Genomic DNA, 26,398 nt, shown 5'->3' with positions numbered 1-26,398 from the left:
TTCGATACGCTGCCTGTACAGACGTGAAAATGTTCAGCAGGGCAGAAATGTACCACTAAAAGTATGTCGCTCTACATTCACTGCTCGTGCACAGACATGTGTGGGTGTTCTGTGAGAATGACTGACATTTAATCGAAAAAATTAAGTTTTTTATAGCAAGGCTGTTTATGAGGTAATGACAGCAATTAGTCTGTCATTCAATAACATATTTATTATTTTCAATGATGACCCAAACACAGCATCCTGTGCATGCTTTCTTTGTTGCTATTGCTGATTTGCTGTTCTTCATGTAGGTTCAACAACATGAGATAAATCTCAACCAGCCTATTCCCGACTAATGTGCTGATTCTCTTAGGGTGCTTATGGTACAAATCAGGCTCTTTATTGTCCATATGCCAGCATCAAACCACCTACTGCTATCAGAAACTACAGTCAATACAAGCCCATAGAGAACACACTGAGAATAGCCTTTGACTGAAGCGCTTATCTGTTCAATGTGTGTAGTTAGTCAAGATATTGGTCCCCCTCTAAAAATGAATGAGTAGTCCATCAGACATGCACAGACCCACTTACAGTGGGCTATGTTGTAAAGCATAGCTTATTTAACCACTGCTAATCACACAGTGATTTTAATTAACAATCTGTTAATCTGCTGAAATATTCACCAGTCCATTCAGAATTCAAACAGCTCACTGTACTCTTATCACAGCAATGACTGAAATCACCATTGTTTTAAACATCTGTCTAAACTGGCAGTTAACCAGTTTAATTTGGCATGTTCAATTGTTTTATACCATTGGTCATCAATCCTTCACCTGGAAATCTATCTACTTTTCTTTAGAGGTTAGTTCAAACCTGCATCTAACATGCTGCAACATTCCCTAACACTAATGCATCAGAGCCAGCAAATCAGGAACTTTTGAAGACCTTAATTGGCCTCCACCAGAAGGAAGATATCCAGGACCAGGGTTGGTGAAGACTGTTTAATATTATATGACTAATTATAGACATTCTTTTCAGTCTTTAACATGCCATTGTTAACTATGCTTGGTCAATCCCCAACACTATGTTAAAGGCTGCTCTGTAACACCTGCTACATAATGTGGATGTAAACATGTCAAGGCAGATGTCATATGAGGTCAGATTATGTCCAGTAAAATAACTGTCATGCAATCATCATTAACTGTCTTGACAGAGGCCATAATGTTTGATTTTCTGATGGCTAACCAGAGTACGCTTAGCAAAAATAAACATGACAGAAGCTGTCATGACATTGATTGCCAATGGATAAGTGCCAGTAATGTTAGCAGGACACAGTCACGATCAGTATATTACTGTTCAGTTATATTACTGAACACCATCCAATCCAGCACTTGACATCAGGTGACATCAGCTTGACATATTTATGGCAACATTATATCACAGGGTTCAAACAAAGTTTTACTGAAAAGTTTATTAGATGAACTCTAACTACTGAGTGAACATAAAAGTAGACTTTAGCAGAATATATTCCCCAGAAATTGTGATGTGGTGCAATTTTCTTTTCATTTGAAAAGCTGTCGTTAACCCAGAGCTTGAAAATACCTAATATATAAGACTATAACATTCAATTTTCCATCTATTTGTGGCATATTATTATTGTTGTTGTTGTTGGTGGTGGTGGTGGTGGTAGTAGTAGTAGTAGTAGCAGTAGTAGTAGTAGTAGTTCTATATTGCCGCTTCCTAATGTGCTGGGGATTTTATTTGTGTGACACCCCTATAAAAGGGTTTGGGTAATGCTCCATGGTCTCTGCCTTTGGTTTGGGTTGCCATTGACTTGTGTTATCCTCTTTTTCTGGGGGATATGGCTGCTGAGAAATACTAGTGCTCTTGTTTTGTGCACTTGGTGCATTTAATGTAACAACTTTGTGTAGTTCAAGCCATTTTTTGGCGGTGCCTAAGATTAAGCCCAGTAACCCACTAGTTGAGCAGCATTGCAGCCATTGTCTCCCATTCTTTTTCTTTCTGTGTGTTGAGTTGGGTTGATTGTGATGTAGGTGCTGAGTGTTCCAGGGGGAGAGGCTTATTTTGTGTTCACTTTACTTTTGGGAATTTGTGTATTTTGGTTTGCTTCTCTTTGCACGGGTGACTTGTGTTGAGATTTTTGGTATTGCTGTAGGTAATCTGCCTCCCCTGGTGAGTCTCTGCCCTACAGGGTTTGTTTGTTTGTATTGTATTTTATTGAATCAGCTAGCAGCCAAAAGATTTGAATATTAATTATATTATCTTTAATAATTGTAGTATTAATACATTTCCATTCCTAGTTTGATCAATCTAGTATTACTTTGTTGTTGCTGTTAATATTAACAGTCTCTCATATGTCACACATCATGTCTCACATATGTCACGACGGGAATACATGCCTGGACATCTTGTAAAACAATTTGTAGCGCAAAGAAACCTGATTATAAGTCTTGAGCATTTACTGTATTTATACAGCAAAAACAGTGGAAAAAAGAACCCCTGTCCTTGAGAACCCTGTGAAAATCATAGTATGGTAGCAAGAGACTGTTGTACTTTGTCTGAAATGGCAGTTATTTATTAGCAGATGCTTTTTGCCAAGCAGAGCATATTTTAAAACACTTTTTTTCATCTGCAAAGTTAAAATAATGTCTTATAGCCTGCTGCATTAAACGTCTCACTGCTTCCACATTTTTATTCTTTTCCATCTCCCAGTAAAAACACTGATTACCTGACTAGTTTGTGGTGTGAATAAAATATGAATCTCTTAACTTCAGATCATATTTTCCCATCACTCCCCCTTTAAAACCTCTCCTAGTGCCCCCTAGAGTCCACAAAAATACTGGATCATGGCAGGTGTCCAGAGTTTCTCAATCTCAGCGCCTTCAGCTAGGTCCATATATTTGCTCTTGTCCAGCTCCCAAGATAACCTACTCATATAATCAGCATCTTGGGAGACTAAAAAGAACAGATAAATAAAGACTCATTGCAATTAGCCAGTAGAACTCTGTCATGTGGTTGTTAGGTTATTTATCAAAGATCTGTGAAATGACTTTACCTTTTCTTTCTATGCATCAACCTCTTAAAATAACCTCCGCCAATAAGCATCGCTGCCAACTTCTCTCCTGATTTGATATTTTGACAGGACGACAGAACTTTGGAATCACCTCAGATGACCTTCATGTGGAACTTTAACGAGCCAATAAAACATCTCATAAGACATGAGAAGAAAAATCTGAATTTTAGATCTGCTTTAATGAAATTTCTAAAGACTGATTGCATCAGGTCATTTGCTCTCGGTGCAGAAACTATTTAAGGACAGGCTGTCCAACCAGCAAAGCTCACCACTCAGCGCCTGAACAAATGAGACTTTCTCAGCTACATTAGATCCAAAAAATGAAATCTATACATCAACTTAAATTGCTGTTTCTGAGCCATGTCCTTGTATCAAGTCTGTTTAGAGAGTCACCCCAGCTCATTCTAACTCGGTTCTGTTTTCTGATTTAAAAGTTGCTTAAGGTATGGATGCAATTATATCATGTAATGAGAAAGGGAGGGGCAAGAAAGAGAGTGATATAATGAAAAAAAGGTCTACTTTCTACATGACTTTGTGACACTCTTCTTAATGACTCACTCCATGTCTTAAACCTTTATCTCAAATCCTTTAGCTTCGCTCCTGGAGGCCAGAGGCGCTGTTATTTTTGCCCTGGTCTCAGGCTTTAGCTTAGCTGGTAACTGTCCCTCTTAATTTCCCCTTCGCTCCGTCTGGCTGGCTAGAGGATCTGAGGGCACACTGATCGCACAGCGTAAACAGCCATGGCTGGGCACTGGACACCAAAGCCATAAGTGGACACACGTGGTCACTCAGGTTTACTCGCCCGCATGAGTGCGAGTCAAGAGGAACTGCAGTGGGAGAACTGCTGCTGGCAATAGCATGAAATAGACCCTGTCACAAAGCAACAGTTGGTGCCTGTTGGGTTGTTTTTTGTTTCTTTTTCCTGAGAGAAAGAGAGCATGTGTATGTGTGTGTCGATGGGATGATGCATCTGTTTGATTAGAGAAAAAAATACACACACACACACATATATGTATGTATATATATATATATATATATATATATATATATATGTCCCAACATGCCCTTTCTCATTTTCTTTGCCCTCTACTTTCAGAAGTTTTTCCTTAAAGTGATGCTAATTTCTCTCAGACTAATGTTTTAATTGCTGTTAAATTCCTGTAATATGCATTATGTCACTTTTTTACATATCACTGCTGTCGCTTTTTTGTATTAATCTTATATTTTTGATAAGGTACAACAACATAGGCCAAGGTTATATAACCAGGTTGAAATGGCACAGATCCAATGTCTGTGCATTAATGTGACCCACATCTGATTTTTTCAGACTTATTTCTTTTCAAATCAGATGTGAACCACTTTCATATGTGGTCCTAGATCAGATGCATATATGATTTGTGGCCATGCAACCTTAATCAGAACGTCCAGTTTGGAATTCATGTTGGGTTTTTTTTTTTTTTTTTTACTGCTCGTGCAGCATCATTCAGCATTAAGGTGGAAGCAGCGACTAAACTGATATCAGTGCCAGTAAACACTACAAAAGCACCCTTTGTCTCGCTCTAATAATGAACAGCTGAGAGCCATGAAATAATCTTTGCTACGAAGGCTTGTTCTGCTGATTAGTTAGTTTGTTTGTTTATAAACCATGTAGTTCATTTGTGTGGCGTTATCAATGCGGATCATTTCATGACGCTAGTTCACGTTAATAACAGATTTGAGTAACTTACCTACACAAATGTAACCTATCATGCTAGAAAGATCAGATCAAATGAGATTTGATCAGTGAGGTTTGTCATATAAACACAGCCATAGTACGACTCATGAAGATAGCATTTTAACCCAAACATTTTAACCAAGTTTGCAAATAAAACTAACGAAAGCAACTACAGGCATACTAACTTTTTCTGACGCCAATGAAAAGTTGTCTTGCAGATGAATTCCCATCACCAATTTTCAGCTTCCACTATCACAATGTCATATACATGGCTTCATGCCACCATCAGTCACCCAACATCACTGTTTTACACCAACTTTGCAATAAGATACAAAATAATGCTTTGCATTGTTTAAGTGCAAGTAAATACAGCAATAGCCTGCAGTTTATAGGAAGCTTAACGGTGCTCATTCGTAGCATAACCTACACCTTAGCTTGTGAACTGCATAGTTCCTTAGCATAGGCCACCACTTAGCTATCAAGCTTGATAAGCAGCACAGTTGAACATAGTAAGAACAATAGATAAATTGACAAGACAATACAATCTTCATTCATTCACTCCAATCATCAACTTCGATTACTCTAAAAGGTAGACCTCTGATTAATTAGCCACCAGGGAATGCTGTCAGTTTGGGGCAGTGAGCAGCGAGGACAGTAGTTATGTCGGTCATGAAATGTGATTCTTTTCTGTGGTTAAAATATATTTTTAATTGTTATGGTAGCTAAAATGAGATGATTCCTAGCTACAACCCCAAGCTGGCGATTGATATACAGTAAGAAGAGTTTCGACTATGATTTTCATTGTTTTATAGCTACAGTTGCAACCATGAGCAAAGCTTTACAGCATGCTTTCAACCTAATGAGAACCTGTAGCACATAAGAAAATCTTCAGTTAGAATTGATAAATAAATCCCCGGGAGCAAGGAGGCGGACGCATATGCGGAGATAAGCGAGATTTATTAAGGGCAAATCCAGGGTCATAGTCCAAACGGTCCAGGGTCATAGAGCCAACACGGATTGATCAGGGGACAGACATGACAAAACAGAACAAACAACAGTACAATGACCAGTCCAAACAACAGTACAATGACCAATACAAACACCACCAACACAGCAGATAACAATTCAGACAAAGACCAGTAACCAAACAGGGGAAAACACAGGCTTTAAATACATAAGAGTAAACGAGGGACAGGTGGAAACACAGGTGGAGACAATCAGGGGTGCAGTCTTGAAATGAGGGGGCTGGACTAAAATCCAAAATAAATACACATGGGCCAAACCAAAACAAACGCACATGGACCGGACTGGGAGGGGCCAATCGTGACATAACATTAAAATGTATGGTTTAAAATGCTGGGCTAACATGCCAACCATCATTACTACGTTGTTATGTTGTGGTAAAAACTAGGCAGGTTGTTAATGATAATATTTTCATGCTAACACTGACTTGACTATACTATCAAAAGAACTACACACCTTAGAGACACATTATTATGACCACCAGCAAATATACAGAGTATCAGCTGTGCCCAGCATGGGGTGGGAGTGGCCCAATAAGGTCCTGGTAGGCTGTCACAGGTATCTAACTGCAGTGCATCCTACAGCTGCTGGAGGGTGTGTGGGGGAGGATCCATAGAGCAAACACAAAGATCAATGTGGTCGCACAGATGCCATGTGATGTGTCACACTGGAAGATCCCATCCACTCCAGGGAAGACAATCACCATGTATGAGTGTTTGTGATCTGCAAGGATGGATTCATAACCAAACCAGTTGAGAGTCCTTTTCACATGAATGAGTGAGCCCAGAGAAAGGCACGAAATCATTCCCCAGACCACAAGCTACATGCTGACGCCTTCAATAGTAGGAAGTGGCCATAATAATATGACTTAATTGTGGATCTTAACAATGACTTTCACATGCACTAATCATTATCATTATCATTAGCAAATATCATTTGAAACCAAATCTCTTGTAATTTTGCACAAAAAAAAAAATGTTAAAATTTGTTAGTTCTCTACAAAACTTGTCCAAATTCCCCATAGCTGCTGCAAATGAACACATTTCTGAGCCAAACATGGTTAGATCAGGTGCTCACTGTCACAAAAATGATGCAAGTACAGCAGGAAATGTTTAAAATATGGAAAATATGGTAAATGGCCTCCATTTTCACAGTTCATCACTTAAGCGATGCTAATTTCTCTCAGACCGATCCGTTTTAATTGCTTGCTCTCCCTCAGTGAGCAATAAAGGAAATTATGGTGGATAAATAGATTTCCACTTTCCATTTGCTATGGCACGTTTTTATTTGCAGCTCCATGCATAATAAATGACTTATGCCTCTCGACATTAGAGACAGCAGCCAGAAATATGATTCAGCACCAGCTTGGCCTCCTGCAAAGCCTGAACTGCAGTGCACAATCTTTCGCTGCCCTTGAGTACAGTATATAGTCTGAGGCAGCACTGACTCTGCTTATTGATTTCATCCTTTCTGGAGAAGCTTAAGCTGACCTGGGTGCTGTGCAGTGTACTATGCAGTGGGTGCTATCAGGCCCACCTCTGGGCTAATGCACTGAACTTTTCCTGTCTCTTCTCATCAGCAGGCAGAAGGTGACGGACACAAGCATTTTTGGCAGGCGGGAGCCTATTGGGGGCAGCATAGGCTGGGAAGGTTAATTTGCAATGAGAAATAATTGACCATTGGGCCCAATTTTTCTGATGAAAGCGACTGGAAGGCGATCACTCCCCTTTTTTCCCTCTCCCTTCTCTTGGCATGCCAAGCCATTCCTCTGCGGTGCAGATTGATTTTGATATTCTAAGAGACTGCAATGCAGAGTTTCAGCCTTTTTATCATGGCCAGGTTCATCTGAGTTCATGAGAAGTCGACTGGTGAAAGCTATGGGGAGCCCAACTGTGGCATATTTGAAGTAAACTGTTGAACACGCTAAGCAACGTTATTACGTTCAAAGTATTGTTTTCTCCCTGATTATGTGGATTTAACTAAATTGGCTTCTATAAAATGTTCACTGAGCTCAGAGACACATAAAACACCTCTCCTAAGCACCTTTTCAGAAGCCATTTCATCTTTCTTGCTGATGTCTCAACTCAATTAATTAACAAAGCTCTCCCGTTACAGACCCTCAGCAACATAACAAAAAAAGCAAACTTTCAGTTCTGTTTCAAATTCAGCAACAGTGCAATAAAAGAGCTCGGATATTTGCGCAGTCCTCCTCTCTTCTGGCTAAATATATCCCAAGGTTTTATACAGGAAAATCAGCGTGCTATCTTTGTTTTTGCAAGCATATTTATTTTTGCCTGGGCAATTAATCTATTTTTGCTTCGCTAACTAATTTTGTAGTTGTCTTGCATTCTCTGGCCACTTTTTGAGATTCAACTACCCGAAATGGGAACTTGAGTGTCATTTGAGTTGCGCTGACTGACTCATTTCTCGACTTGCCCTTAACTGACTCGCAACTGGACTTGAGACTTAAGAATTGTCAAATTTCAACAAAAAACTGATTAAATTAGGAACATAGTCCACTATGTGGTGACTTACATGTGTGACTTTGTCAGTATGAGTTTTTGAACAAAATTTACAGTGAAGTGCCGAAAAGGTTTTAAGCAGGGGCTTCACTAGGCCCCAGTAAAATGTTGCCATGCCCCACCGTTATCATGAGATCAGTATGTAAGCTATAACACCATTGGGTTGTATTTAAATACAAGTATTGGGAAAATGTGTTCAGAGAACAGAAATAACATATATGTATTCAGTCCAAGTTAAAGGCTGTATTCAGAATACAGGTTCTTTTTAATTTTTAGGAGAACACTTTTAGAATACATATCCACTAAATTTAACCTTTCAAAAAAAAAAACATCAATGTTTGTTTATTAACTACTATTAAAAAAATCAGCGCAGTGTGTGAAGTTCCCGCTAAAGTCTAAATACACTGTGACTTATTGACACCGACGAAGACTGTCTTGAAGAGTCCCCTTGAACTGAATTTCATTTGAGCATCTGACAGATGGTTGCTGGGCATCTGACTCTCATGGGTTCTGAATTATGTCACGGCTAAAAACAAATCTGGAATTTTCATATGAACATGAGGACTACTATGCTATAAAAAGTTATTTGAGGTTACCTTGGCACTTTGCGGATATTTCAGGCTCCTTTTGTGCCAAAAATGAGCCCAGTTATCTCAGTGTAGCACAGTGGTTTGTTCACAATCACCAAACAACCCATATATTGTGTTTTTTTTTGTTGTTGTTGTTGTGGAAATGGTTGTCAGAGACTGTTTTAGCAATTTGGACTGAAAAAGGCATTTGGAGATGCCAGAAGAGTACTTCACAGGAGACACCACCTGCCATCCTTTATTTACTCTCGAATAACAGCATAATGAAATAAATTACTTTTGTTTCCACTAGTTTGCCCACAAATCTGAGCTATAGACTGTATTTCACACGGTGTCTCTTCAGTGATATGCGGTATAAAAAAAACAGCACAGAGAGCAAGGTGGGGTGTGGGTTATATAAAGTGGGCCACCAGGAGGTGGAAAGTTATGGCTATTGATGAGGTCCCCCTCCCTGGTTTAATTCTGTTATATGCCTTTCTGCCTGGTGTCAGAAGTGGGATAACATTCCCCCAGTGACCTACACTGGAACTACGCATCAATGAACTTTGAGGTGAACATTGAGAGAAGCACAGTCGGGCAAGAGACTGACACTGGGGACATTGTGACAGGCTCCATACAGTAGACGGCTTGGTGAGGATTCATGGCAGAGCCAGCACGAAAGCAGCTACAGTGAGGCTTATTACCAGAGCTGGTCGAGGCACAACAGCAGTGCTGGCAAGAGGGAAGCTGATCCCATTGAAGGTGTCAGCATGGAAGCACCACAGCAAGCAGATCCACGGTGAGTGAACCGGCATTGCAGAGAGAGGACACTGCACCCGGTGGTACTGCAAGTCTGGACGGGGTGGTTCGGTGCCAGCTGCAGACTTGGGGGGAGGCATGGCCATGCGAAAGGGCCATACGAAACTCTCATGGGAGATGCGCATTTCGCATAAAAAGGAGTAATGTTGTTTATGCTGTTCATCAATCAAAAGTAGGTGGTGTGTGTTTGTTGTGCTATTCTGTGCTGGGGACTGGGTTTAGTTAGAGTGGGTTCTGTTTACAGGGTAGAGGTGACCTGCCTGCTCTTTGGTTTCCACTGGTGTTTAATAAAAGAGCATTACTCATAGTCTGTGCTGTGTTTTGGATGCTGATAGGCTGTTCAGCAGCAATGGAAGCTGTTATGCAGATCACCAGCAAATTCAGCATATGGTGTTTTGGATACCAGTATGTACGTTTGATCAGCCATTCTGAAGGAGCAGCTGATCAAGCGCTAGACAACTATAAACCATGAACTTCCTTCTGGGCTGAGTTTTCAGCAGGGCTTTTTATACAAACAGACAAATAAACGATTTCACCTTTTTCCTTTAAATACTGCATTTACTATAACCTTTCATTTCAGAAGGTTTTTCTAAAATGAAAGCCTCACTACTTGAAGCAGTGCTGACCCTGACAGCTTTCAGAAGAGCTTAGCTTTGTACAGTGTAATACCTGCACCTGAAGGCTAAACTAGAATTCTCTACCAAAGACTCAAAACTTGACCCACTCCTGCATCACAGAGACTCAAGACTTGACGAGGATTTTAACTACCTACTGTCACATTTGGCCCCTCCCAGTCCTGTCCATGTGTTTGTGTTGTGTTTTGGTCTACTCCACGTGCTTTTTGTTTTTCTGTCTAGTCCGGCCCCTTGTTTCGTGACTCCACTCCTGATTGTTTCCACCTATCCCTCATAGTCCCTGTTGTATTTAAGCCTCGTGTTTGCCCCTTGTCTTTGCTGGTGTCTGTTGTTTGGGATGTTGTTTATAGCAGCAATGGTTTCATGGACTTTTTCAATGACAAAATCAAGAATATTAGACAAAAAGTTCAACCGATACCAGTAACCTACCCATCATCTGGTTTGGCTGAAACAACACAATGTGGTTATAGAAGAGAAACATTTTGTCCACTTCAGCAGTCAAAACTAGAAAAAATAATATCTTCCTCAATTCTGCAACGTGCACACTTGACATGATTCCAACAAACTTATTTAAACAAGTACCAACAGCTGTAATTAAACCCATTCTAACAATAATTAATTCTTCTCTGAGCCTAGGTCATGTACCCAAATTATTCAAACTAGGAGTGATTAAACCTTTGATAAAGAAGCCAAATCTTGACCACAGTGAATTGTCAAGCTACAGACCTATTTACAACTTATCATTTATTTCTAAGATTTTAGAAAAAGCTGTAGCCCAGCAACACTGTTCCTATCTACATAAACATATATGAAAAATTAAAATCTGGTTTTAGGCCCCCCACAGCACAGAGACGGCTCTAGTTAAGATAACAAATGATCTTCTTCTTGCCTCTGATCAAGGCCACGTATCTCTGCTGGTACTAATCAATCTAAGCACAGCTTTTGACACTATAGATCACTCTATTCTCTTAGACAGACTACAAAACATGGTTGGAATTAGAAGAATAGCATTATCCTGGTTCACATCCTATCTCACTGACTGGTTTCAGTTCATACAATTAAATAATGTATCATCTAATTATACAAAAGTGAAATATGGAGTTCCACAAGGTTCTGTTTTAGGTCCTCTTTTATTCATGTTATACATGCTACCATTAGGCTTAGTTATAAATAGACATGGAATTAGTTTCCACTGCTATGCTGATGATACACAGCTGTACATGTCAGCCAAACCAGATGATAAATCCAGATTAAATAAAATAGAAGATTGTGTAAAAGATATAAGATACTGGATGCTGCAGAATTTCCTTGTTTTAAACCCAGATAAAACAGAAGTTCTCCTTCTTGGTCCAAAGGCTACTTGGAATAAACGCTCAGATTTAATGTTAAATCTTCTCTGTAATACCTGGCTCAGTAGCTAAAAATCTTGGTGTGATGATTGACTCAGATCTAACGTTTAATCAACACATAGGTAATATTACAAGGACAGCGTTTCTTCACCTCCGAAACATTTCAAAGTTAAGAAATGCGTTATCCCTACATGACGCTGAAAAAATTGGTACATGCCTTTATAACTTCAAGGCTAGATTACTGTAATGCATTGTTGTCAGGAAGCTCCAGCAGGAACCTAAATAAACTTCAATTAGTTCAGAATACTGCAGCTAGAGTACTCACTAAAACCAGGGAATTTGATCACATCAGCTCAGTTTTATCAGCATTACACTGGCTTCCTATCAAATTCCGTATTGACTATAAAATTCTCTTATTGACGTATAAAGCCCTGCATGGTCTCTCACTGGAGTTCCTGCAAGATTTTATTTCCCATTATGAACCGCCTCGTTTACTCAGATCACAGGATGCTGGTTTTCTACTTGTTCCTAAAATTCAGAAGACTTCAATGGGTGGAAGAGCTTTTTCTTACAAAGTCCCCAAATTGTGGAATAATCTCCCAGTTAATGTTTGGGACTCTGACACAGTCTCAACCTTTAAGTCTAGACTGAAAACATATTTGTTTAGTTTAGCTTTTGATAATTAGCCTCCCATTGTCTCAGGGTGCTCTCATATCTATGTTACCTTCTTATTCTCTCATTTTAGTTTATGCTGTTATAGTTAGATCTGCCAGAGTCACCAGCCACACTCTAGGGGAAGTCATATTTATTAGTCATACTCCTGAGCAGAACTAATTTTGTCTCTTTACTCTTCCTGAGATAATGACTGCCCTCCCATCCTGCTGAATGCTGTTGGAAGACTGACCATCAGGGCCTCCTCCTCACCGTCACCAACCCGCTCTCCTGTTCACTTGCGCCAACTGCAACGCCCTCAATTACATTACTGTGCCATCCAGATGTACCAGCTTTGAGAGAGGATGGGACTGTTTCAGCTCACTCCTACTTTTCATAAAGACTCAGTCAGAAACTGCCTCTACCAGTGCAGTTTCTAAAGCTTTACCATTCAGAATTCAAACAGAGATCCTCTTAGCTTTTATTTGGTATTTAGCTTATTAAATTGAAAATACTGTTTGACCAGAGGAGGATGGGTCTCCCTTGTGAGTCTTGGTTCCTCCCAAGGTTTCTTCCTCCATACTATACAAATAAACTTGAATTGAATTTAATTTATTGTTTGATGTTTGAGGTTAGATGTATGTTGTTTTTCTTCCAGCCCTGTTGTTTGTGTACCTGTTTATTTTCATCATGTCTGTCCCTCCTGCTCTGCATATTGGCTATTTCAACCTGGACTGTATAGACCACGACCCTAGATTTGCCCTTAATAAAAGTCGCTTATCTCTGCATGTGCCTCCTCACTCCGTGGTACACCTACTTTATGCCTTAGTTTACTATGTATGTAAATAGGACTGTAGCCCCTCTATTTTCCTGCACAATTTATAAGCCACCACCCCATTTCTATTCCTTTGCACTGCCTTTTTACCCCATATAGCTACCTGGTCCTCAGATGTACTTTCCACATGTGGTGTTATGGTGATGTTTAGTTACTGTCTAGTTACTTACTGTCATTACGTTTCAAATAAACACAAACCTATTGGAGTTTGTTCCTCACATTTACCTAGTTAATACATGTCTGGCATTTCAGTGTAATGTAGTTCAACAATCTTGGAACTACTCACAATATTACCTAGCATTTTGGAGTTTGTACCACAGACCTGTTTAATACCTAGAACTTACAAAACTATAAATCTACGTGTGGCTGACTTTTCTTACTGACTGTAATATGATTCATGATATTCGGAATACTACATCAAACATCCCACTGCCCTATGAGCGAAAATCTGTCCACTGCTGCAAAAAATCTGAACTCATCTAAGCAGATTTTCTGAAGAAGAATCGCCTTTAATAGAGAAAGGGAATCCAAGCTAATACCCCCCCTGATCCTTATTAGCCTTATGGTTCATACCCCCAACCAGTTTTCTGTCATCAGGCTGACCAGACACAGAATAATCTCCTTTACAGTCTTAAAAATTTTTTTTTTATTTGTCCACAGTAAAAATCCGTTGAAAGCAATCTGCTTGAAATGACCCCAGCATGTCTTTCACAGCGAGGTTAGGCAATCATAAAGCGCTTTCCCCTCTATTTGAATCAGTTGCAGGTCTTTGTAGTTTTTCTCTGCAGGGATATCTCAATTACCAGGTCTAAGTTAATCCTGCAGCTTTCTGATGATTAGGTTAAGCTAATAGGCTTTCGCACCACACACAGGCATGAGCTTCAGAAGAGAGTTTTCCCTCTTCCTTTCACTCCCTTCTTTCTCTCTCCCTCTCTCTCTCCTGTACAGGCAGAGAGGCAGCTCAGGAAATTTATATTCATATGCTTTTTTATGAAATCCTGTTAGGCCAGGTTGAGCGCCGGAGTTGCTCTCTTTAATCGCGTCGACGGAATATTCAATCCAAGGGACTTCTAGCAGAGACAAACCCTAAAATTTAGCATTATTGACGTTGATTTTTTTTTCCAAGGCCCGTTGGCACAGTTTGTCCTGGCGCTTCCTGAGATTTGTTTGTCATGTTTTATTAGTTGCGTTTTGACATTCAGCCGTGAGATTGCAGTTATTGCGTCGGATCCGGCTCGGCATTGGGACTCCAAACATAAACAACAGACTTGAGGTGAAGCCATAGCAGCACACGGTCGTCTTTCATTCTGTTCATTAAAAGATGAGTGACAGAATCTCCTAGACCCGGGGCTCTTGCGGCGGAAGACTTATTTGCCAACAAAATCATAAAAGAAGATTATACCGCTCTGTCACCTGAAGCGAAAACGTCTCCAAATTCATTACTTCAAAGCAGATCGAAAAGATGTTCACGGAAAAGAAAGGAGGAGGGGGCTTCATGTTTTTTATGTCTACAGACATCCCAGCAGCCTCCAAGTGTGTTGCAAAACAATGGCTCCTGGGCCAGCTTTTTTCTTCTTATGGGGATTTTGGAGAGCTGGTGTATCGGACGTGACACTCGCATCAGGCTAATCATTACTGACAGCACATGCAGCTGCTAATGATCTTTTCTTAATCAAACTTAATCAGGTAATAATGATTGCGGGGTGAGTGGGGAAGCAACAGAAGCAGAAGATTTGGCCGTGGAGAGATGGGAGTGTGTGTGTGTGTGTGTGTGTGTGTGTGCGTGCGCGCATTTGTTTGTTTTCATACATATCTAAGACAAACGTCCTGTTTTTGTAGAAATACCAGAGAAAAACAAGGCTAATCTGCTAAGAAAATCTTGATATTGTAAGTTTTAAGGTTTTTTTTTAGAACATTTGCTTGATTTTATGTAACAAATCTAGTCATAATGCATGTTTACATGATTATTTATTACTCTACATAATGCTTAAGATAATTATTTTGGACAGCATGATGCTACAAAACTACACTGAAATGCCCAAAAGGTTCTAGATATTAAGTGTGGGGTAAAAACTCAAGTGCTGTGCAACTATTTTGGCAAAATTGATGATAAGTAATGATAAGATGATTCAGAGTCTCAATTACTCTGAAATGATAAACAGATTGATAAATCACATAGTCAAATTCACTATATGGCCCAAAGTATGTGGACACTCTTCCTAATTATTAAGTTCAGGTGCATTGCTAGCAGGTGTACAAAATAAGCACCTAGCTATGCTGTCTTCCTGGTCATACTGAAGAGCTCAGTGGCTTTAAATGTGCCACTGTGACAGGACACCACCTTCGACACCAGTAATTTTGTGAAGTGCTGATAGATCCACCTTGTCAGCTGTTCTATTGTTGTGAACTGGGAGATTCTAAGAACAACAGCAGTTCAGCCACAACCCTCAAAGCGTGGAGCTGCTGTGCTGAAGCTTGTAGCACATCTTTCCTCCGATGCATCACTGACTGCACAGTTTCATCCTCGCTCTAGAAGCAACATTAGCTGGTGAAGTGTAAAGGGATCTCCGTGAAATGGGTTTCCATGGCCAAACAGCAGCCTTAGATCACTGTGCCAGTGCCAAGTGCCAGCTGGAGTGGTGCTTCCACTGGACTCGTGGTGGAAGCATGGAGTGGTGAATCACTGTCTGGGAGTGTGATGGACAAATCTGGGTTTGGTAAGTGCCAGGAGAATATTACTACTACTTATCAGAGAGTATCAGCATAGTGTCAACAGTAAAGTTTGGCAGAGGAAGGATGACGGTCTGTGTTTGTTTTTCAGGGTTTGCACTTGTTACTTCACTGTAATGTAAAAAAGGGAGTACATCAGAAACATTTACACATTTCACAACTTGTATCAGGTAATTTACACTGTAAGAATGTCTCAGCAGTGCAGCCTAAACAAATTATTTTATGTATTAACAAGCAACTGATCTTGTTTATTCATCTCAAATTTTTACTTTGGTCATTCAAAGTATTTATTTTGGTTGAGTAAAACTAGTTAATTTGCTTGTTACCACATTTAGCACATTACCACATTTTTTTAAGTTGAACCGATCATTTTTTTTTTTTACACTGTAGCTATCTAGCTAGCTACAGTAACTAAGTTAGCAAATTTCACTCTGCATGGCATCTGTTATTTCTCATTGGAGCCTGAGTCGTTGGTAGTTTGGTGTAACTGAGCTCCATATTTATAGGCAGCTGGCTAATTTAGTTCAGCCACATTTCCTGACATATTTAGGTTTTGTAGAAAAACTTAAGGTGAGGGAAGTAAACGGCAGCTAGCTCTGCTAGATAGCTGCATACGTACTCTCTTCCTGTAGCCTGTGGTCAGCTTCACTCGTACCAGCATCACACACACCTCCACGCCCATGTCACTGATGTGCTGAAAAACTGTCCAAATAATATCTGCATGGTCCTGTTCTATTGATGGACGGCTGATAAATTGTGGATTAATAGGTGAGTTTCAACCTGTATTGGACAATCATAGGTACCTGTCTGCTAGGTTTATATTGCTGATAAATTGGGACTGGTGTACTAATACATTTATCCTGAGATATCTATAGAAAAAGCAACTTATTTATTGACTGCAATAGCTTTTCCTTTGATTTTGGAGTCGGGTTATTGTTGGCAAGATATTTATTACTGTGTGTTTCTTACGGATCATGAGAGCTCTGTCAAGACGGGAGGACATTGTCATTATGACATAAAATAAAAGGTCAATGGGATTGTTATGCAGGTCAGTACGGCTTCTCCTGGATGTGACCTCATGGTGCTTAACCTGTGTTATCCACCCTTTTCAGAAGCGTTTCAGGGAGTTGTACATTATGAAGACAGAAAATTGCTCCACTAGCACTGAACTCGCTACCTTAAAACAGGACTGGGTTGTGTGTAGGCTTAAGTAGTGCTGTGTGGTCTGAGCTACATGAGGCTCATATTCTTCTGTTTGTGTGGGTTGTGCCAATTTGTACACCATTTTAAAGTAATTTAAGCTTTTTTACTTTATTATTATTATTATTATTTATTTTTTGTGTTAAATTTAACATGGTGACAGTGATTAACTCTGTAAAATGTAATGTATTCAATAAGAGCCTTGAGTTCACTAGGCTCTACTGGAACGTTGACTGGAGCCAGGTTCTATGGTCAGAGGTAAAGTAGAGCTTTATTTTTTTAGAGAATCAAGCCTGGCCATCCTGATCTCCTGACCTAGACTCTATTGAAAACCTGTGAGGTAAGCTGAAGAGAGGAGTTAAAGGACCCTGGAGGATCCGGAAAGATTATGTATTGAGGAGTGGGCTCAGATTGTTTGCTGTTTATTGTCCAAACTCATTAAAATACCTATATATAAGGAAATATTTCCTCACTGTTCTGAAAGAAGAATTTAATGTTGTATATGAACACTGAATATTAAAAATGTACAAATCACTCTGAAGTTCATTCTGTACAAACAGTCCATTTCAATTAGCTGTCCCTGTGATATCACAGAAAACAAGCCATTTAGATGTATCAGCCTGTTCAGCCTGCAGCAGTTCAGCCCCGCTAATTCATGGTGGTAGATGGAAGTGTTTCAGACTGATTTTTGAACAAGGCTTGATACAGGTCAACCAATCAGAACAGAGACTAGTAACAGAGATTGTAACAAAAACAGCTTGTTAAATTAGGGACAAAGAGAGGCTGAAAAATGGTCATGTAAATTGAGTAACATCAACAAAAGAACTGCACATTAAGAACTTCAAGAAATGGGTTTCCATGGCTGAGCAGATGCACACAAGCCCGAGATCAAAATGCACAATGCCAAGCGTTGGATGGAGTGGAGTAAAGGGATGCTGCTGTACTCTGGAGCAGTGGAAACGTATTTTGTGGAAGAACACAACCTGCCTGACTTCACTGTGCCAGCTGTAAAGTTTGGTGGAGGAAGGATGATGATATGGGGGTGTATTTCAGGGGTTGGCCTAGAACCCTTAGTTCCAGTGAACGGAATCTTAATGCTTCAGCAGAACAAGTCATTTTGGACTATTGTACACTTTGCACTTTGTGTGAACAGTTTGGGGAAGAGCCTTTCCTGTTCCTGCATGACTGAGCCCCAGAACAAAAAGCAGCTCCATAAAGTCATGGCTGGGTGAGTTTGGTGTGGAAGAACTTGACTGACCCTCACAGAGTCCTGGACCTCAACCCCATCAAACACCTTTGGGATGAACTAGAACAGAGATTGTGAGCCAGGCCCTCTCGTCCAACATCAATTTCTGACCTCACAAATGCTGTTTTGGAGGAATGTGTAGAAATTCCCACAAATTCCAAAATCTTGTAGAAAGCTTCCCAGAAGACTGGAAGCTGTTAGAGCTGTCTGTGTGTGTGTGTGTGTGGAGTGAGGGAGTTTTGGTTGAGAGCCTGCAGAGATATATCAGTCTATAAGGAGGCGCTGGTGGATGTTTTTCTTCTTCTTTGCTCGTAGGTGCTCTTCCTCAGCTCCAGCAGGCCGACGTGTAAAGGAGAAGGTGAACAGTTCAGTTAAGCCCTTAGGGACCGTCAGGAAAGGTTTAGCTGTATGGATTGTGATTGCTACCCAGCAGGCAGCGCAACTCCGGTGGGTTTTAAAAGGAACACCTGCGGCTACCCTGCCTAAACAAAACTGAAAGCTCGCTCCAACGCCTCGATTATGGAATTTGTGAAAACACAGCGATGCAAATGAGTTCAGAGATGACTCTGATACGGTTCATATGACTGAGGCATCTTTTTGTAGATTCAAGTTATTTTCCCATTTACAAGAACATGTAAGTCTTTATAAAAACATGGAAAAAGAAGAGAAAAGTGTAGAGAAAGAAAAATATGAGAAGTATTATACAGTGTCAAACAACCTAGTACACAGGAGATTAAAATGTAATGCACTAAAAACAGACAGTAAACTGTCGGCAATATATTTCAAAAGACTGCAAGAATTGATGTCCTTTCTGTTGAGCAGATACAGCTCTGTCTGCTGATACAATAAATCCCAAAATGCACATGATAGACCTCCTCTTGTTCCAAACAGGCTGTGCTTTGGCAGAAGATTCAGTAGCACTGAAATTTTGACTGTTTTACATGCTGTCCCTGCCCAAGAGAACCTTCTAAACAGCTAGTATATGAACTCGCAGATCATCTAGACACGTAAATGATTGACATATTTTGATTAAAACATTTTTGCACAATAAACAAACTTCAGAATAGCCCACTTATCCACTGCACTGTTGAAATATCAGTCAGTCATGTCATCTGGGCCACATACAGTAAAGTAAACTTGAAAACGCTTTATGGTACAGATTACTGATTCCCTGTTAAGTGTAATCTGCAGTGGGGACACTGGGCCTTCTAAGCCTTCAGAAAAGGTATAAAGAATTCTGTAAAACTTTTTTTTGTTCATTTTTATTTAATATAATAATTCTCGCAAGTGTCATAGTACAACTCTTATTACACTGTTAAATTTTGATTAGAAATGAGAAAACATCACAGTAGCCCTTCTGGAACTCTTAGATACGTCACAGTATTGTACTGGCTGTAGTCCAAACAGTGATCTTCAGTCAGTTAGCTGTGGGAAAGAGGGGTAGAAGGTCTTCAGCTATTTGAGGCATCACTGTAAAACTTCTACAGACAAGGTAAAATATATGTTAATGTTTGTTAAAACATGAATATGAAATAATACATAATTATCCTTCACAAGCTTCAAATGTGCATGTTTAGTCTTGAATGACCAAAGAGTGGTCATGTGCCAGCTGAAATTAGCTGGAGTGCCAGCTGAAATTAGGCGTGACAGCTGAAAATTCTCTCCTCATTCATCATTTTCCCCGTTTGTTTTTTGAGTTTCAATGTTTCTGGCCCAAACTGAGGAGGTACCAGTAATAGTCACAGGTAAGCTGTAACCTTATTGAAATGATTACTACAAAAAAAAAAAAGGTAATCAGATTTTTTTTTTTCCTTTTGCTTATCAATGTACAGAGCCCCTGAAAGGATGTCGTGTTATTATTTTTTTGGTAAAGGGATTTGGTGTATTTTTTTTTAGGTAAAAATCTGGTGCTCACCACATAGTATGTGTACTATACTATCAGGTTAGCACCCGATACTATTGGATATCTATCAGAAACTATCAAGTGAGCACCAGATATCATCAGATGAGCACCATGTTACACTCGTGTGTGCACCATGTTGCAGTTATGCTCTAGCTGAATGGAAATTGGTGAGTTTATTGAAGTGTACTTTCAGCTAGGTCTCAAATATAAAGACATAACATTTAATCTTGCCAGTCGTCATGGATACATTATCACTGAGAGACACTTAAAACATATTTTAAAGACTAAGTCTATTTCGTCGAAAGAACTACAGCAACATAGATGACATTATTATGTTTATTCAGCAACAATTGTGCAGTTCAGGACAGCTCCATGGTTACAGGTGGTTGCATGCCAAATGTCAAGAAAGTGGTTTGCATGTGAAGAGGGAAGACGTTCAGCTAATCCTAACGGCCCTGGAGCCAAGAGGAATTCAGCTCAGAAAAGCCCGGAAACTCCATCATCGTAACTACTTTGCAAGAGTACCAAACTACATTTGGCATTTTGATTCTTATGACAAAACTAACCCCTTTGGTATTTATATAAAAATGGGTGCATTGATGGATTTTCTACAAATATCATTTGGTTGAATGCATTCACTTCAAACAGCAATCCAAAAACTGTGGGAGACTACTACATGGAAGCTGTAGAGAGACTCAGAAGTTGTCCTAGAATAGCTAGAGGAGATCAGAGTACAGAAAATGTACACATCAGGGATTTTCAAAAGGTTCCTCCGCTACAACAAAGATAATGGAAACGCCATAGACAGCTACTTGGATGGGGCAAGCACGGCCAAACAGAGTTGGTGGGGAGTCCTAAGAAGAGAATCGATTAAATTCTTTATCTCTTTGTTCACTGATCTTAAGGACAATGGCATGTTTGATGGATGTTTCTTGGATATGTGTTCTTCAGTTTTGTTTCATGGGAATTATCCAGGTAATCATCATGATTTTTATATTCATTTGTTCAAAAGCTCATTGCTAACAAGATAATGTCCTAGCAAATTAAATGGCTCTCATCGTACTGGTCATAAATACTATCTACCTCTAAAAAGAAGAACATGTAACAGAAAAACATTGAATGGAGTTTTATGATAAACAATGCAATGATCTGTAATCACCAAATCTGAACAACCTCACCTACCAATGTATGATGTTTCACGCTAGTTTTTTTCCCCAACGATTAACACCAATTTTAAGAAAACAATGTTTATGTTTGAAACACATGTTGTTTGAGAGTTTTAATGGAGAGGAAAAAGAGCTTAATTTTTAAAACATTACTTAGTCTAGATTGGTTTTGTTCTTTTGGTATATGTAATCTAAGGTCATTGTTTTAACATATGATGCAATTTTATGCATTTTAGAATGTCTCTTCCAAATATTTTCAAATATCCATGTTTAGCCTTACGTTTTTAGTCAGTACCTGCTTTAGTCTCTTCTTGTAGGCCAGTGTTTCAGACAGCTCTTCAGAAAGAGAGTATCAAATACATTAAGGAATGCTAAAGATATGAAGTTATGGGAAGTACAAAGGTTTAAATGTAGTCGTTTATTCAAATTTCAACTGGTGCTTTGCAGTATATATTTCTAAACAGACAGTCATTTTAGTGGAAAATGAAAACTGCTTTTGCCATGCAAGGTCAACAATTAAACAAACATTTTTCTTTATTACCAGATATCATGTAATACAACCCCAATTCCAGTGAAGTAGGGACGTTGTGTAAAACAAATAAAAACAGAATACAATGATTTGCAAATCCTTTTCAACCTATATTCAATTGAATACACTACAAAGTCAAGATATTAAATGTTCAAATGAATAAACTGTTTTTTGCAAATATTCACTCATTTTGAAATTGATGCCTGCAACATGTTCTAAAGACGTTGGGACAGGGGCAACAAAAGATTAGGAAAGCTGAGGAATACTCAAAAAACACCTGTTTGGAACATTCCACAGGTGAACAGGTTAATTTGAAACAGGTGAGTGTCATGATTGGTTAAAAAAGGAGCATCCCTGAAAGGCTCAGTCATTCACAAGCAAGGATGGGGTGAGGTTCACCACTTTGTGAAGAACTGCGTGAGCAAATAGTCCAACAGTTTAAGAACAATGTTTCTCAAAGTGCAATTGCAAGGAATTTAGGGATTTCATCATCTACACTCCATAATATCATCAAAAGATTCAGAGAATCTGGATAAACCTCTGCAAGTAAGCAGCAAGGCAGAAAACCAACATTGAATGCCCGTGACCTTCGATCCCTCAGAAGGCACTGCATTAAAAACCGACATCATTCTGTAACGGATATCACATGGGCTCAGGAATACTTCAGAAAACCTGTCAGTGAACACAGTTCGTCGCTCCATCTACAAGTGCAAGTTAAAACTATGCCATGCAAAGCGAAAGCCATATATCAACAACACCCAGAAACGCCGACGGCTTCTCTGGGCCCGAGCTCATCTGAGATGTACTGACGCAAAGTGGAAAAGTGTCCTGTGGTCTGACGAGTCCACATTTCAAATTGTTTTTGGAAATCATGGACGTTGTGTCCTCCGGGCCAAAGAGGAAAAGGACTGTCTGGATTGTTATCAGCACAAAGTTCAAAAGCCAGCATCTCTGATGGTATGGGGGAGTGTTAGTGCCCATGGCATGGGGAACTTGCACATCTGTGACACCCCATTAATGCTGAAAGGTACATACAGGTTTTGGAGCAACATATGCTGCCATCCAAGCAATGTCTTTTTCAGGGACGTCCCTGCTTATTTCAGCAAGACAATGCCAAGCCACATTCTGCACGTGTTACAACAGCATGGCTTCATAGTAAAAGAGTGCGGGTACTAGACTGGAATTGGGGTTGTACTTCAACCCACCATACTAAACCTTAGTCATGTTTTGTAAGAATTGTGTGCAATGTGTATCTACAAAATATCCATTGCAAAGCAATTAGCAGAGAGAATGTTGTCAAATTCCATACGGAACTCAAGATATGAATTATACATGGTACCTCAAGAACATGCTCCACTTGTGTGTGCTACTGGCCTGCAACCAAGTCCTGATAAACTGTTGAAAGTTACTTCAATTTTGTCTTTGCACATTATATTTGAGCCTGTGCAGAAGTCCCTTCTGCTCTACACTTCACACATACTGCAGTAAGTGATTTAGGACCGCTTACTCATGCTGGTTCAGGAGCTCTTTGGATGGTTTCAGAATCTGTGCTACTTGACTGTGTAGCCTGCTTTGATTCATACAGTTTCAGTATGTGTCATGTATGGTATGTGCAGGGAGGCTGGATTTAAGTGCAAGCAGACTTTAATAACAAACAAAATAGCAAAGTGCAAAGTAACAACCTACAGGGCTTAAAGAAAGAAACAAAGCACAAACACGAAGCAGGGAGAGAACTACATAAGACAAAGTCACAAGAAGACCAGAAAATCACTGACTAAAACAAAGGGCTAGATAAAGGTTACAAATGGGGAACACCTGGGAGAGGGAGGAGAGAGAGACTACAGACAGGTGAAGATATTAACGGGGAAGGCAGGGAAAAGGCAGTGCACAAGAACCAAAAACAAAACAGCACATGGCAGAAAGCACATGGCTACAACACAGGACAAGAAACAGACCCAAGAACAAGGGGAAACCGTAACAGTATGCTTTCTTTAGTTGTCAGATTACAATGCAAGACTCATAACATAGCTGAAGCAATCGATTTCAAATTTGGGCTCTTGTAATAAAACTTTGCGAGCCATTGTCAGAATGGCAATTTGCATGTTGCCTTCTAGGGGCAGGATATAGATCAGATTTTTGCGAAGAGGACTAGTAAGTCCTCTTTGTCAATTTCATCCATATTGCCCTGCAGACGACAAGTATTTTGCAAATTATATCAGCAGGGTTTCATCCACTGAATCAGTTCTCTAAGTGCATGCTAGGACAAAGACTGGTGACAGTTTGACTAGAATAATGCCATGGTCCACAAATTCTTTAGCCCATTGTCTACCAACAGCTTGCCATTCTTTCTCTGAATAGTCTGGTCGGAGTCTAGGCACTTGTACCTCCACCCTTGACACACCATCATCTAACGCCTTCTCACAGACAAGCTCAAATCGTAGGGTTACGTCAAGAATTTTAGGGTCCAAAGAAAGTTCTAACATATCCTGAATTACATTTACTCATCTTATCTTAACTTTCCGGGCCTCTTTCACACTTGCAGGTTCATCTGTGTCTGCCACTGGATGTGCTGGTGCTACATCAAGAGGTTGATCATTCAGGACTGCCTCCTGCAAGACAAATATTCTATTAAACTTTATGTAATATTACAAACACATCAGTGCATATACACTGCAAAACAAAACAAAGACACCTATGTAAATTTCTGCCAACTGTGTTACTTTCCAACCATTCATTATTCTTCTTTACTCATAATATGTTGCCCCACTTCCTCTCTTGAAAAAGAGAAAAGAACCTAGCCCTACTTAGGACTCCTACAATATTTTCCACTTTCCGGAAATGTGTAATCGCACACAACCTGCAGATGAATCTTATTACTGAAAGAATACTCATAGACAACTCAGTCAATACTTTGTGTAGGATGTGTTTTCTGAGGATGTAAGTGAATGTCATCATATATTCATCAGTAAATTGCTGCATTTTTGCATTTGAGACCTAAACATCAAGCTGGACCTTTTGAAATGGGTAGTGTTACTGCTGACACGGTCACGCTGATAATGGTCCACCTCCAAAATAATATCTGGTTAAAAAGATCTGACCAGTGACAAATGGTGTAGAGGGGCAGACAAATTGTGCATGATAACAGGGGTGTCATAGTTTAACATTGTAAATCTACTATAATCTTGTGTTCATTGTATAACTTACAAATATATGGAAGCATGGTACGTAATAAAGTACAAATAGTATATAATGGCAAGTCAAGTGTTGGCAAGTTAGAGAAGAAATCAAAATCAAACAAGAATGCTTTAACACCAACATAAGTGTAAATACTGCAAAGAATTGTTCTGAAATACAAGATGGCAACATACATACCTCATTTTGGGAATGCCATGAGATGGTACAAAGATCACTACTGTTGTCATCATGCACATTGCCAAACTGAATCTCTTGGTCTTCAAATGTTGTGCAAATAGCCAGGGTTACTGTGTCAGTATTCCCAACAGGTGAGCTAGCTAAAAACTGCACAGATAAACAGGGAAAAAAAGAAGAAGGGAAAAGAAAAACAACTTACAATAAGCTAATCCTAGACAAGTCTTAAAATGACAAAACTAACCTCAGTTGCCTAATTGTAAAACAGAGCAAGGTAGTTGAGGGTGTTGACAGTTGAGGGTGTACCAAGTTGAGGGTGGACAGACATAAGTGAAAACCAAAAAAACAAACCACAAAGACAGTCCAAACCACATCAAGACAAACCAATACAAAAGACCAGCAAACACAAGGCCCAAACACAGGGCTTAAATACACAGGGTTAACGAGGGACAGGTGGAAAACAGGTGGAGACAATCAGGGGAGGAGTAACCAAACAAGGGGCAGGACTTGAAAACCAAAACAAATGTACATAGAAGATCAAAATAAGGAGCACATGGAGTAGTGGGAGGAGCCAACTGTGACACTAATTCTGATTTTGTGACACCTGGTTTGTTCATTTGACTTTATTTTATCCTGATATGAGCAAACTGATATTTGACGATATATGAAAAACAAATTTATTTTGTGTGGTGTCTTTAATGTTTTTAGTTACTGGATGGTATTAATGTAAATGTAATGAAACAGCTAATGAGAATGTTAATACCGCAATGGCCCTGGTTGCAGTCATAGTAAAAGCTACAACTGGACAAGTCATTGTACACACTGTATAAAACAGCAACATTTTTGTAAATATTATGAATTTTGTTTTGAACAGAAATATCTGCCTATTTTGTTATAGTAAATATTCTGAGTAACCATGTCACAAAACATGCACTGAAGTAGCTTTTGCATGTAACATTGTAAAAACAGCAAACCACACCAACAAGTGCTCACAAATACATGCATGTTCATAGCTCCAAATTGTGCATATGAAGTGGAAAAAAACTAAACAAAAGGCATGTGAAT

General features: G+C 39.5%; 1 long non-coding RNA gene across 1 annotated transcript; it reads right to left on the bottom strand.

Moving 5' to 3' along the window:
* Window positions 1-23,590: 23,590 nt before the first annotated feature.
* LOC108429877 lies at window positions 23,591-25,723 on the bottom strand. Its single transcript, XR_001858042.1, has 3 exons — window positions 25,578-25,723; window positions 25,337-25,483; window positions 23,591-24,573 (listed from the first exon to the last, which is right to left on the bottom strand). It is a non-coding gene; the product is annotated as an uncharacterized LOC108429877 (long non-coding RNA).
* Between the last annotated feature and the right edge of the window lie 675 nt (window positions 25,724-26,398).

The sequence above is a fragment of the Pygocentrus nattereri genome, chromosome 7 (genome assembly GCF_015220715.1).
Source record: "Pygocentrus nattereri isolate fPygNat1 chromosome 7, fPygNat1.pri, whole genome shotgun sequence".
NCBI lineage: Eukaryota > Metazoa > Chordata > Actinopteri > Characiformes > Serrasalmidae > Pygocentrus > Pygocentrus nattereri.
Note: the sequence above shows the minus strand (reverse complement) of the source record. Positions and strands in the feature narration are given on the sequence as shown.